Source organism: Monodon monoceros, unplaced genomic scaffold (assembly GCF_005190385.1).
Source record: "Monodon monoceros isolate NGI ecotype Baffin Bay Population unplaced genomic scaffold, NGI_Narwhal_1 Super_Scaffold_10, whole genome shotgun sequence".
In the NCBI taxonomy this organism is placed as follows: domain Eukaryota; kingdom Metazoa; phylum Chordata; class Mammalia; order Artiodactyla; family Monodontidae; genus Monodon; species Monodon monoceros.
Window position 1 is genome coordinate 44076248 of NW_021703766.1, and position 15258 is coordinate 44091505.

General features: G+C 37.9%; 1 protein-coding gene across 1 annotated transcript in view; it reads right to left on the reverse strand.

The window, feature by feature from the left end:
* Positions 1-15258, reverse strand: part of ZNF569 (zinc finger protein 569) — a 60711-nt gene that overhangs the window by 15741 nt on the left and 29712 nt on the right. The window lies entirely within an intron of this gene.

Here is a 15258-nt window from a genome sequence, read left to right on the forward strand (position 1 = left end):
CTTAAATGTTCTCGTCCTAAAAAAGAAATAATTATGTGAGGTGATGGAGGTTTTAAGCAACTACTGTGATAATAATTTTGCAGTATATAAGTGTATCAATTCAACACGTTGTACACCTTAAACACAATGTTACATGTCAATTATATTTCAATAAAGCTAGAAAAGAAAATTTTTAAAGAAATGTAAAAAGAAAAAAAAAGAAACCAAAGGCAAAGTGTCAGGGTAAAAAAACACCGAAAGGACTTCCCCGGTGGGACAGTCGTTAAGAATCTGCTTGCCAATGCAGGGGACATGGGTTTGAGCCCTTGTCTGGGAAGATTCCACATGCCACGGAGCAACTAAGCCCATGTGCCACAACTACTGAGCCTGCACTCTAGAGCCCACGAGCCACAACTACTGAAGCCCGCATGCCTAGAGCCCATGCTCTGCAACAAGAGAGGCCACAGCAATGAGAAACCTGCACACCGCAATGAAGGGTAGCCCCTGCTCACCACAACTAGAGAAAGCACAGCAACGAAGACCCAATGCAGCCAAAAATATATATATAAATAAATTTATTTAAAACAAAACACTGAAATGCACGGGATAGTTGGGACTTCCCCTTAAGTGGGATAAAGACCAAAATAAGCTCAGAAAAAGTACCTGGTGAGGAATTACGGCTGAGGAGAAAACATAATGCAGAAGGCTAGTCCTACTATAATGGTTTCATTAATCACATGAAAGGAGAAGAGCACATAAGATGAATTCTTGCTGACAGTGCCTCAGCCTCAGATTTCTCCTCAGGGAGTTGTATTTTCCTAAGTTGGATCAATAAAATAATTAATAAATTACAAAACCAACACCACAGATTTTGCAAGAAAATTGTAATTGCTCAAGAGTGACAGAATCCAAAAAGAAATCATTAAAATAAACTTGATGAAAATACTTTTTAAAAAATTTAGTAAATATGAAGCATAATCTTAATATGAGAAATCTAGAACTTATATACATAAATCCCCATAATTAAAAATTGACATTTTAAGTATAAATACTGAGTTAGGCAAATAAGTTTAATGAAGAAAAATAAATTAAAAAAACCAAACATACAAAATTAGGAATAAATACTGAAACAAACTGAACTTCAATGAAATTAATAATTTAAAAAGAAATATGAAACCAAGACTGATCTCAAAATGAAAAAAAAAAAAAAGAAAAGAAATCCAGAACAGTTGATACTGTAGCAAAGACTTTTACTCTTCTATCCCAATATTTCCCCCCATTTCCAAATTTTTGGCTGGGCATATGGCCTCCTGTGCCATTATCATTCTTATTATCATTCTTCATCTCCTTTGAAGCTAGGTATTTTTATATAAGGTTCTGGACAATAAGATGAAAGGAGTATTATGTGCAACTACTGGTAAGTGAGCTTAAAGGGAAGAGGTATACATTTTCCTCCCAGCTTCCTCCTTCCTATAGACTGTTAAGTAACTATGATGGCTAGGGCAAATATAGTCATTTGGGATAATGAGGTAGAGCCAAGTATTAGAGGATAATGAGGTAGACAAATGAAATAGAGGAATCCTGGTTCTCTCTGCCTTAGAGATACAGGACCAGCCGTGATTTGTTGGTACCTGAATTCCTACAGAGACTAATAAAATTCTGTCCTGTTTAAGCAACTGTTATGGAAGATTTCTGTCACAGTCAATAATACTAGGTAAATCTATTAAGACAGATAAATGCTTATGGTAGAAAGAGAACATTTCAAAACGCTATCTTTGTGGCAGCCATAGAAATATGCTCCCAGATCCCCTTCAAGAGAACAAGCTGTGAGACATATAATTGGTGAACAACCTCCAGCCGTTCTATCTTTAGTTCTACTACTGTGTTCTTGATGAGACCATGCTATTCTCAAGCCACCACTGGCTATTTTTCCAGCCAAAGGCTAAGCACAGTGAGGGTATTAGGGACTGGACCATCCTACCTGACATGGGACTCCTCTAATGGGAAAATTTTAGTCAGCAACTCCCCACTGGCCTGGATGAGACTTTCTCACAGCTGCATGAAGGTCTGAGATGGCAGAATAAAGAATCAGCAAGCTTAACGATCAAGAGATCAATAGAAACTATACAATCTGAAGACGAGGAAAAAAAAAAGAGTGAAGAAAAATGAACACAGACTAGGAGAAATGTGAGACAGAAATAAGTACATCCACATACACATAATATGAGTACCAGAAGGAGAGGAAAGACAGAAGACTACTCAAAGAAATACTGGCTGAAAACTTCCTAAATTTGATTTTTAAAAAACACTAATATACATATCCAAGACACTCAATGAACCCTAAGCTGGATAAACACAAAGAGATACAAACACATCATACTCAAAATGCTGAAAGTAACAATACAGAGAAAACCTTAAAAGCTGCAAGAGGAAAACAATCCTTTATCTACAAGGCAGCCACAGTAAAATTGACACCTGACTTCTCATTAGAAACAATGAAGGTCAAGGCAATGGGACAGCAATATTTCAAGTGCTGAAAGAAAAAACACTATCAACGAATAATCCTGTAACTAGCAAAGTTACCTTCAAAAATGATTATACTAAGTGAAAGAAGCCAGACACAAAAGTCACATATTTTAGCATTATATTCATATAAAACATCCGGAATAGATAAATACAGAGACTGAAGGCAGACTGGTGGTTGCCAGGAGCTGGGGGAGAGGGGAAGGGGGGAGTAAATGCTTAATGCGTATGAGGTTTTATTTGGGGGTCATGAAAATGTTTTGTAACTAGATAGAGGGGTGGCTGTACAACACTGTGAAGGTACTAAATATCACTGAATTGTTCGCTTCAAAATTATTAATTTTATGTAAATTTCACCTAAAAAAAAAGATGAAATATATTCCCAGAGAATTCATTGCTAGCAGACTGGCCTAACAAGAAATAATAAACGAGAAAAAAAAAGAAATAATAAAGGAAGTTCCTGAAGCTGAAGGGAAGTGACACCAATCATTAAATCCTCATGAAAAAATGAAGAGTTCAAGTAAAGCACTAAGCAGAATACAGAACACACAGCAGGTTTGTCAATTTAATTTTATTGTCCTAGGCACTCTGTTCTATGTTTCTGGAGATGTGAACATTTGCAGATGAAACTTATTATGGCAACAAAGAACAAAATGATGTGATATTCTTGAGCTATGGGTTAATTTTTTTGCCTCTGGATGGATGTGCTTTGTCATCAGTAATATCTTCAGACCTTCCATGGCCTTATTTATACTGCCTTGGGACTCTCACTGGCACTCATAGATTCCAAACATGTAACCAGTATACTAGTTTTGAAACGCTTTTTAATGTACGTTTCCTTATTCTTCATAACCTTTCTCCATTTTAGTTTTACTGAAAAAAGAAAGACAGAGGGGAAGATGACTGGGGGAAACCCTTTCCTCCCCGGAGGCCTGGGATAGAGAAGAAAGGCCATGGAGGTAGGGACACAGGCAGTTAAATGTGTGCTCAGAACTTCCCACACTCCAGGGCATTAAGGTGAAGTAAGAAACGTAGTGAATTAAGAGGGCAAAGTGTCATGGTCAAATTGGGGGAACTTTAAGTAGCCTTTGTGTCCCATGTAGCATATATCCTGATTAGGGAGTGATAGGACCCTTGCAGAAGGCAAGATGACCCCACAGACTATTGCACATGGAAGCCAGGGATTCTTTGGAGGTTATGACAGAGACTCAGAGTCTATGGAGACAAGATCCAAGGGAGGAAAGACGAAAGGAGGGGGCCCTTGGATCATGACTGAGCTGAAAAACATACCACAAATTCATCAGCTACAGAATGCCCAGTAAAAGAAGCCAGCTAAACTAGATTCAGTGGATACCAGTCAGCACACATCCATGGAGAATCACAGAGGACCCTCTTCCTCCCAAAGCTATGAAGATTTTCTTCTATATCTCAGATACCACCTTAAGAGAGGACAGGGGTTTAGAGGGGAATCTGAATAACTGAATAATTATTCAAAGAAACAGTTTACTGATAGGACTAAGTTTTGAATCAGACTGCATCAAAACTAGCTTTTCTTTTCATGCCACTGATCAGAACTCATAAGAGATATGCAAACAAATTTTTAAAATAAGCTATATTTTTAACATACATATCAGTGTAGTATGAGTAATTCTGTGACTCATACATATGAAGTCATTGAATAAAGTTAAGGGACAAAGAAATATGGACTATATGTATGATGTGAGGAGGTAAATGACTTTCAGACAAGGTTCAAATCTCTAAAGAATTTACAATCACAAAATTTACTTTAATAGAACAGTATTGGCCTTGGGCAAAATTCATCTTCATGGTTTAAGACATCTTGTCCAAAACAGCATTCACTGAGGATGTGTGATAGGTACAGAACTCCTGCTAAATAAAACAGGCTTGCAAGGAACTTATATCTTGGCTTCACCTTACCTTCTAACACCAGACTCAAGAAAATCTGCTTTTGGTTCTGGTATCTGTTGTGTATACCTTAGTATAAATTAAATGAATGTATTAAATATCCAGGAAAAAAATATTCAAGTGTATCCCCCAACCAGTTAACAGGATTAGTTTAACATTCAAAAATTGATGACTTTAGGGCTTCCCTGGTGGCGCAGTGGTTGAGAGTCCGCCTGCCGATGCAGGGGACACGGGTTCGTGACCCGGTCCGGGAAGATCCCACATGCCGCGGAGCGGCTGGGCCCGTGAGCCATGGTCGCTGAGTCTGCGCGTCTGGAGCCTGTGCTCCGCAACAGGAGAGGCCACAACAGTGAGAGGCCCGCGTACCGCAAAAAAAAAAAAAAAAAAAATTTGATGACTTTAAAGGAGGAGAATCAAGATGGTGGAGTAGGAGGACATGGAGCTCACCTCCCGCCATAAACACATCAAAAATATATCTACACACGGAACAATTCTCACAGAAAACCAACAGGAAGCTGACAGAAGGACTCCTATACCTAACCAAAGCTGCAAGAAAGATCTCCACAAAACTGGGTAGGATGGGGGAAAAAAGGCATCAGGTTGGGACCTGCACCCCTGGGAGGGATCTGTAAGGAAGACAAGGTCCACACAGGCAGATCCTCGCCCTGGGGAATGATCAGGTTGGCTCACAATCTGGGCATCCCAGTTCTGGGGTCCTACATGGAGGAGACAAGCCCCCTTGCCTAATGGGATCTACTGAGACAGAAAGAAGGGCTAGAGAAACCTAGATCCTACTCATGAGGTATGCTAGAGAAGCCTAGACCCTACTCATGAGGTGTGTGCATATGCTGGCTTGCTAACAATCAGGATGGAGAAAAAGTTTCACCGGCAGCAGCCACCTCACCGCACTTCCTAATCCTAAACAGTAAATGCCCCAGCCCTACTCCCTCCACACCATAGCCTGGTGCGAGATCAGGGGAAAGATTTGTTTAGCTCCACAGAGGCAGATGGGGGCGCCAGGGGTGTAATCTGGATGGAGCCATGGAGCCACTGTCAGTGTGCACACGGGAGGGTGGGTCTAGCCAGGGGAGGCACTGTCAGCACGCACATCAGGCAGCAGGTCTAGCTGGGCAGGCATTGCCAGCACATCGTGTAGTGCCACAAGAATGCATAGTGGCTAAGCGCTGAATCTCGGGCAGGTAGGTCCTGGGAGAGGGCTTGATCTAGCTATGCAGAGACAGCCCAGATGGCCTGGGGTGTGATCTGGAGGGAGCCACAGAGCTTCACTGTCAGCTTGCACACAGTGGTGGTGGCAGCTCTAGCGGTGGAGACTTTTGTCAATGTGTGCACAGGGGCAGCAGAACCAGCTACCACAGACAATGTCAGTGTGTGCACTGGGCAGTGCCACAAGAATGCATAATGGCTAAGTGCTGAATACTGGGCAGACAGGCCCTGGGGAGGAGTGCACAGCACTTGGTTTCCCAGCGAGAGTGCTGCAGCCCCACCCATTCAACACAGCAGCTTAGCACCAGACCTGGGGCAGACAGATCCTGGGATAAGTCTGCCACAGGGGCAGCCCAGATCTCAATTCCTGCCCACCTCAATTCCTGCAGCGACAGCACCCCGAAACCCAGCTCCAGTCTACTCCACACCACAGCCCTGCACTAGATCTGGGAGGAACAAAACAGAGAAAAGGATGCACCTTGGGCTGCTTCTGAGCAGAACCCTGGACACCTACACACGTGGCACATAGGTTTGCTATGAGCGCATGGGCCTCACTTGCTTCAGCATTCACCTTCTTTGGGGTAGGGCATGCACTGAAGGGCAACAGAGCCTGAGAAACCTGACCTCAGGACTTCTACTCCAACATTTGGGAAGCAGACCCTGCCCCCGACAGGGTGGTGACAGCCATGGAACAAAGAAGAGACCCCACCTCCCATCTAGCACAGGCTCTGGACACCAAAAGACCAACTATCAAGGGAATAACAGCCAGCACACTCTGAAGAAAAACGTGGCTAGCATCCACACCAAAACCAGCCCTCACACCAAAAATGTTGGACACACACAGTCTACATAGGGACACTCCCACGTAAAAACACCCCTTCAAGAACACAGTAGATAACTGTTTCTCCTAAATTCACAGAAGCAGAGAAAGTTAAGTAAAATGAAAGAGCAGAGGAATTACTCCTAAAAACAGAACAAGAGAAATCCCCTGAAAGAACAAATAATGAAGCAGACCTCACCAGTCTACTGGACCCCAAATTCCCAAAAAAAGGGTAATAAAAATGCTACAGGAATTAAGAAAGATTATCAATAAAAATGAAGATCACTGTAACAAGGAGCTAGAAACTATGAAGGTGAACCAATCAAAATTAGACGATTCAATTGCCAGGATAAAAACCAATCTAGAGGCAATGAATAGCAGACTAAATGACACAGAAGAGCAAATAAGTGATCTGGAAGATAGAATAATGGAAATCACCCAATCAGAAAAGCAGACAGAAAGACAAATTTAAAAAAAAAAGAAAGAAACATGCAAGATCTATGGGATAATATAAAATGTGCCAAGCTATGCATAATAGGGGTTCCAGAAGGAGAGGAGAGAGAAAAGGGGATCGAAAATGTACTTGAAGAAATCATGGCTGAAAAATTCTCAAACCTAAAGATGGAAACAGATATCCAGGTACAGGAAGCACAGAGAGTCCCAAACAAGACGAACCCAATCAAACTCATGCCAAAATATATCATAACTAAAATGAGAAAAGTTAAAGAGAGGATTCTAAATGCAGCAAGAGAAAAACAGTCAGTTAGAGGGAACCCCCATAGGCTATCAGCTGATTTCTCTATAGAAACTTTTCAGATCAGAAGGGAGTGATGTGACATATTCAAAGTCCTGAAAGGAAAAAACCAGAAACCTAGGATACTCTACAGCAGGATTATCATTTAGAATAGGAGGAGAGATAAAGAATTTCTCTGACAAGCAGGGCCTCCCTAGTGGCACAGTGGTTAAGAATCCATCTGCCAATGCAGGGAACACGGGTTCAAGTCCTAGTCTGGGAAGATCTCACATGCCACGGAGCAACTAAGGCTATGCACCACAACTACTGAGCCTACGCTCTAGAGCATGCGAGCCACAACTACCAAGCACATGTGCTGCAACTACTGAAGCCCGTGCGCCTAGAGCCTGTGCTCTACAACAAGAGAATCCACCACAATGAGAAGCCTGCACACCACAACGAAGAGTAGCCCCTGCTCGCTGCAACTAGAGAAAGCCCACGCACAGCAACTAAGACCCAAGACAGCCAAAAATAAAATAAATTAAATAAATTAAAAAAGAAGAATTTCTCAGACAAGCAAAAATTATAGAATCCAGCAATACTAAACCTACCCTAAAAGAAATATTGAAGGCTTTTCTCCAAATAGACAAGAAACAAGAATCTATAGGAAAGGGAAAATCACAATAAGAAAGGTAAATATATAACAAGATTGAAGACCACTTAAGCCAGTACATAGATTAAAAACAATCAAAAGAAATTTTTAAAGCAACATAACTACAATTAATAGCAAAAGGGTAAAACATAAATATGTAAAATAGGACATCAAAATCACAAAATGTGGGGGAGGTGTGAACTTGTATGACTATAAGTTTAACACAAGGAGAGATAGTCATGGGCCAACAAACTTGAACTCCACAGTCACCACAAATCAAAAACAGATTCACAAAAAACAAAGATAGGAACTCAAGCATAAAACAAAAGAAAACCATCAAACCACAAAGGAAAAAAACCAAAAAGAAGAAATGAACAAAGAACTGGAAAAACAACTGGAAAACAAGGTTTAAAATGGCAATAAGTATATACCTATCAGTAATTACTTTTAATATCAATAGACTAAATGCTCCAATCAAAAGACACAGGGTGGCAAATTGGATAAAAAAGAAAGAGCTACCATATGATCCAGCAATCCCACTCCTGGGTATATATCCAGGAAAAATGAAAACTCTAATTTGAAAAGATACATGCACCCCAATATTCATGGCAGCACTATTTACAATAGCCAAGACATGGAAATAACCCAAGTGCCCATCAAGAGACGAGTGGCTTAAGAAGATGTGGTATATATACACAATGGAATGCTAGTAGCCATAAAATGAATGAAGTATTGCCATTTGCAGCAACATGGATGGACCTAGAGAATATTATACTTAGTGAAGTAAGGCAAAGACAAATATTATGATATCACTTATATATGGACTGTAAAAAATAATATAAATGAATCTATATACAAAACAGATACAAAACAGAAACAGACTCACAAACATAGAAAACAAACTTATGGTTACCAAAGGGGAGGGGGAGGGACAAATTCGGAGTATGAGATTAACTGATACAAAGTACTATACAAAAAACAGACAGGCAACAAGGATTTACTCTATGGCACAGGATACTATACTCAATACCTTGTATTTATATTTCAACATCTATAATTGAAAATAATCTGAACATATATATTTATAACTGAATCTCTTTGGCTGTACACCTGAAACTAACACAATACTGTAAATCAACTATACTTCGATTTTAAAAATTGATCACTTTAATTGACCAAATTAACAGAAAAAAGGAGAAATCTTATTTGATCAAGATCACATATATGGGCTTCCCTGGTGGCGCAGTGGTTAGGAATCTGCCCGCCAATGCAGGGGACACGGGTTCAAGCCCTGGTCCAGGAATATCCCACATGCCGCGGGGCAACCAACCCCGTGGGCAACAGCTGCTGAGCCTGCGCTCTGGAGCCCGCGAGCCACAACTACTGAAGCCCGCGCACCTACAGCCCGTGCTCTGTAACAAGAGAAGCCACTGCAATGAGAAGCCCACGCACCACAACAAAGAGCAAAAGCAGCCAAAATAAATAGATAAAATAAATTTATTTTAAAAAAAGATCACATATACAAGAAAATTGTATGACAAAAGTCAATACCAATTCATGATAGACCCCCTTAGCAGGCTAGGAATAAAAGGAAATTTCCTTCATCTGTAAGAGTATTTACGAAAAAACTTTCATGGTATATCGTACTTACTGGTGAATCATTGAAAGTATACCCTTAAGACTGAGAATGAAACAAAGATGACTGCCACCACATCTATTCAGCATTATACTGAACATTTAGCAATTGAAATAAGGCAAGAAAAAAGGGGGGGCATGAGAATTCAAAATGATGAAAAGTGTCTATTTGCAGATGCTATATTTGTAAACATAATTCAGTTCAATTTGAAATAAAAACCTAAGCAGTTTTAATTGTGGAAATGGACTAATTCTAAAAATTCTAAGGAAATATATAAATCACTACAAATAGCTACAGCAATGTTAAAGAAAAACAAAGATGGAGATTTGTTTTCATTATCAGATACCAATATTTATAATAATAAAGACATGGTAATTAAGATAGAATGCTACTGACATAAGGAAAAGTAAAACAGTGGAAGAGGATGTAAAGTCAGAAATACATATATTAACATGAATATGTCTTGAAAACAATATGGAGTGAAAAAAGTGAGTTGCAGAACTGTCAGTCCATTATGTTCCCTATTATTTAAAAATCTAAAACAGAGAGCAACATTATATAATATTCATATATACAAATCAGTGTGGTAAAAACATAAAACCGTGGACTCTTGATATACATAACATTCATGAAAGTGACTGACTCTGGGGACAGAGTATCTGTAATATTCTAATTATTTTATTGAAAAAATCTCAAAGCAAAAATGACAAAATATTAAATATGCTAATTCCAGGTATTCGGTATATGGCTGTTTATTCTATTTCTCCCTCTCTCTTCCTAGATTTTAAAATAATAATTTTTTAAAAAGATGAGAGAGATGGAAGCAAAAGCAGCTCTGTATTAGTTCAATTTTATGTGTTCTCACTGACTTCAAGTTTATTCTCATCAATTCCTTCTTCTATTTTCTCACATTGTTTCTAATTTCTAGAACTATATTTTGTTCATTTTGTTTATATTTATTAACGTATCATTATTATTCAGCCTGCAGGTTTTCTTCTGTACATTATTTTTTAGATGTTCTGTAACATAAATTTTTATGTCTTTCTTGATCTAAGTTGCTTATGCTAGTTTTAAAATTTCCATGTGGAAATGTTTTCTTTTTGAATTTTTATTATTAACTTCCTATGTAACTGCATTCTGGAACATGTACAGTTTGTACTTTTGAAATTTATTGAGTTTTATTCAGGCCTAACATACGGTCAGTTTTTTAGTTTTTCCATATCTAAAAAAAGGATATTAATTGTTTCCAGGCTATAAGCTATGATAATCAATTAGCTCTATCAAATTATTACTGGTAGTTATGTTCATTTTGTTGTCTGCTTTATGTGTCTATCATGAGCTAAGACAGACCAATAAAAGTTTCCTATTGATATGTTTCTTCTTATTTTTCACAGTATTCCTTATAGTAAATTTTCTGCAGTTTATTTGGTACGGAAGTAGTCCTAACCATTTATCTTTATTACCTAACGCACTTATCAGCATTTTAAAGCATCATTCTTTTTGTTTTTTTAAAACTTACGGTCTTGGATGAATGGATAAAGATGTGGTACATATATACAATGGAATACTACTCAGCCATAAAAAGAATGAAATAATGCCATTTGCAGCAACATGGATGCAACTAGAGATTATCATACTAAGTGAAATAAGTCAGAAAGAGAAAGACAAATACCATATGATATCACTTATATGTGGAATCTAAACTATGGCACAAATGAACTTATTTACCAAACAGAAACAGACTCACAGACACAGAGAAGAGGCTTGTGGTTGCCAAGGGGGAGGAGGGGGGGAGAGGGGTGGGCTGGGAGTTTGGAGTTAGCAGATGCAAACTATTACGGTTAGAATAGATAAACAACAAGGCCTACTATATAGCACAGGGAACTATATCCAATCTCCTGGGATAAACCATAATGGAAAAGAATATCAAAAAAAGAATGTATAGTTAAAAAAATAAATAAATAAAAAAATAAACAGCAAAAAAAAAAAGAATGTATATATGTGTATAACTGAATCACTTTGCTATATAGCAGAGATTATCACAACACTGTAAATCAACTATACTTCAATAAAAAAATAAAGCTCACTGTCTTGAATTTTATAGTACCTGATATTAACAAACAGCCTTTTTTCTTTCTTTTAAACTGCATTGATACGGCTTTACTTAAATAATGTTTAAAATTTCTCTGGGTCAAAAGCTTCCCATCTATAAAATGAAAATGTTGGAATAAATATTCTCTTAAATTCTCTTTTAAGAGTTAATCATTCTCAATAGAAAAAGGGACAGCTAGGAAAACGATGAGATTCTTTCATGAATCCTGAATTTTTTGACAGACTGTAAAAATATAGTTTTTTCTAACAGGAAATTTTGCTTTTCTAATTATCATATGTTTATTTACTACCTAGAATCCAGTTAGCAGTTTGCCATTGGTAGTTCACTATTTCAGGTAACATTACCTATTCCATATCAGGTTTTTGAGGAGATATAATATTCAGCAATTTTTGCTATTAACTTTCTTATCTTCATTAATGGCAACACTAACACCTTTTCTGAAAAATGGAACTGTAGCATAAGTTTGTTTTGTTTTTTTTGCGGTACGTGGGCCTCTCACTGTTGTGGCCTCTCCCGTTGTGGAGCACAGGCTCCGGATGCACAGGCTCAGCAGCCATGGCTCACGGGCCCAGCCACTCCGCGGCATGTGGGATCTTCCAGGACCAGGGCACGAACCCGTGTCCCCTGCATCGGCAGGCGGAGTCTTAACCACTGCACCACCAGGGAAGCCCTGTAGCATAAGTTTTGATTCCTACCTCTTCTTCAACACCTAGGTACAATGTGTCAACAAGTTCATTTGACTCAGTCTCACCAATACCTCCTAAGTCTCAACTCTTCTATTTCCCCTATATGTTAAAGTAGTGGAACAGGAGAATGAAACAATTGAAACTTTTTTTTCTGATAGCTCAGAGACTATTTGAGGGTCTCATAGTAGTTGAGGTTTTCATTATGAACATTAACTGCAACTGAAGAGAATGAGAAAATAATTCTTATTTGAGCCCTGGAGTTATGGTTTTTTATTCAATAAGTTACCAACTTACTAGATGTGCCCAGCACTGGTTTAGAGCCTAAGGATATAGCTGTAAGACAGACATAAGTTCTGGTCCTCCTGTAACTTACATACTAGTTGAGGGAAACAAATGAAAACATAAACATGTAAATAGGTAAGATAGAATAAGATAGTGTAATTGGTTGATCTTATGTGTCAACTTGACTGGGTCGCAGGTTGCCCAGACATTTGGCTGAACATTACTCTGGGTGTGTCTGTGAGGGTATTTCTACATGAGATTAACATTTGGGTCAGTAAAGTGAGTAAAGCAAATCGTCCTCCCTAATATGGGTAGGCCTCATCCAATCAATCGAAGACCTGAATAGAACTGAGTAAGAGGGAGCTGTTTGAGTTGGGACTTTAGTCTTTTCTGGTAGCTTTACTAGCATGTTCAAAGTTCCCCAGGGATAAACTTTGTCTGTTCCAAGTGTGGAAAAAGCTAGTATCACTGAAAGAATGAGGGAGGTGTGTAGCAAAAGATAATGGTAAAGACATAGGAAGAAGGCATATCATGAAGGGTTCTGTAAAGGACAATAAGAAACCTGGATTTTATTCCAAGTGTAATGGGAAGCCATTAGATGATTTTAAGCAGAGAAGTTAACACCTCAGGTTTTTAAATTATCACTTCAGTTGTTCTCTGGAGAATGGACTACAGATGGTTAAGAATGTATGCAGGGAGATTAACAGGCACTTACTGAAGTACTTCCAGGTAAGAGATGATACGGCCTGGGTTACAAGAGCCATGGAAATGTTGACAAGTGATCAGATTTGAGATATGATGAAAAACTGGACTAATCTAATGATTATTTTAGAAAATCATTTTATTTGCATTTCATTAATCATGAGTGAGGCTGAGGTCATACAGGACTGTGGTTAAGTTTACAGGCTTCACAGTTACACCACCTGGGACTAAATCCTGATTCTACTACATCCTTTACCTATGTCCTTGAGCAAATTTCTTAATCTTTCTATGCTTGTTTCTTAACTCCTGAAAAAAAAAATGAAGATTCTTTATGAAGTCTATATGAGGTAATCGATGTAAAACTTTAACAATAGAGATTAGTTTTTATTATTATTTACAATTTTTATCAGGCATTTGTTCTTACTTTTTCAACTGTGGATTTCTTTTTCATGTCCTATATGCAGTTTTCTATTGGATTTTAATTTGGTTTGTAAATATGTATTTAAACACCAGATTGGGTCTGCCATATGTATTACTAAGATTATTGTCAAGTTTTGCCAATTTACTTTATGGTGATTGTATCAATAGGAGAATATAATTTTTATGTACTCAAATTTAGTTGAGCTTCTTTTTTTACTGCCTATGAGTTTGATATTATGCCAAAAAACCAGCTAGTGACTGCAGAAAATACACTCAAGATGGTTGTCTTGCAGTAATCAGAACTCTCATACACTGTTAAGAGTACAATTTTGGACAATCACTTTGGAAAACTGTTTGGCAGTATCAATAAAAGGTAATCTTAAACATAACTTACGACTCAGAAATTCTATTTTGGTAGAAAGAAATATGTACATATGTGCAACAAAAACCTACAAGAAAATTCATAGGAACAATATTTTAATTGTTCCCAAATAAAAGCTACCTAAATGCCTATCAGTAATAGAATGGATACATAAAATTATGGTTTATTCACATTAATTAAATAATATACAGTAGTAAGGTTAAGTAAACTACTTACATGCAATGATTCAACATGAATCTGACAAACAAAATATTAAGCAAAAGAAGTCAGACACAAAGTATATAGGTTACATAAAGTTTAAAAATAGGCATAAATAATCTATAGTGATATAATCTGAACAGTGGTTACCCCTGGGGTGAGGGTAATAACTGAGAAAGATGCAGGAGTCTGATGGGTGTTAGTGTAATATTCCATTTCTTGATCCAGTGCTTATGCTGGTTAAACACGTATTCACTTTGAAAATTAACTGAGGAAAAAACTAGAGATACAGAGAAGCTGCTAGATAGGGGCACCTGGTCAAAGAAAGGTATATCTCAGTATGGCAAAGCTTTGAGCTAAGGGTAAAAAGGCAGCAAAGTGAGATTTGTTCAGTAGCTAAGAGTGCAGGATAAATCTGAAAGAGAAAGATTCCAAAAGAAGTCTGAAGAAAAAGGATGAAGTTCTGAGGAAAAGGAAATGGCCTTGAAGAGGAGACAGGCATTACTTATTCTAAGAGTAAAATGAAGAAGAAATAAGGAACCATGGACTCAATTCATTAAAACCACAAACATTCACAAAAACCACATATACCAGGCATTGTTCTAGGGGCTGGAGATACAGCAGTAAACCAAATAAAGCATACTCTTTGTTCACATTCTAGTGGACTAAAATTATAAGAATTTTCCATAAATGATTACTTCAGACTGTGGCTGAATCTCAGCAAACACACATGGAAAAAGATAATTATACAGGGTCATTTGAAAGACACATCCCATCTATTTCTTCAGATATTCTAGTTTTTTAAAAAATAAGGTATGAAAGCATAGAATAATGTGGTAAAATGCATTAATCTTAAGTGTACAAACGGAGACATTTTTATACATTTATGTATTTGTGTACCTACCACTCAGGACAAAATACAGAGCATTTTCAGCATACTAGAAGATTCCCTCATGTTCCTTCCCAGTAAATACCCCTTCAG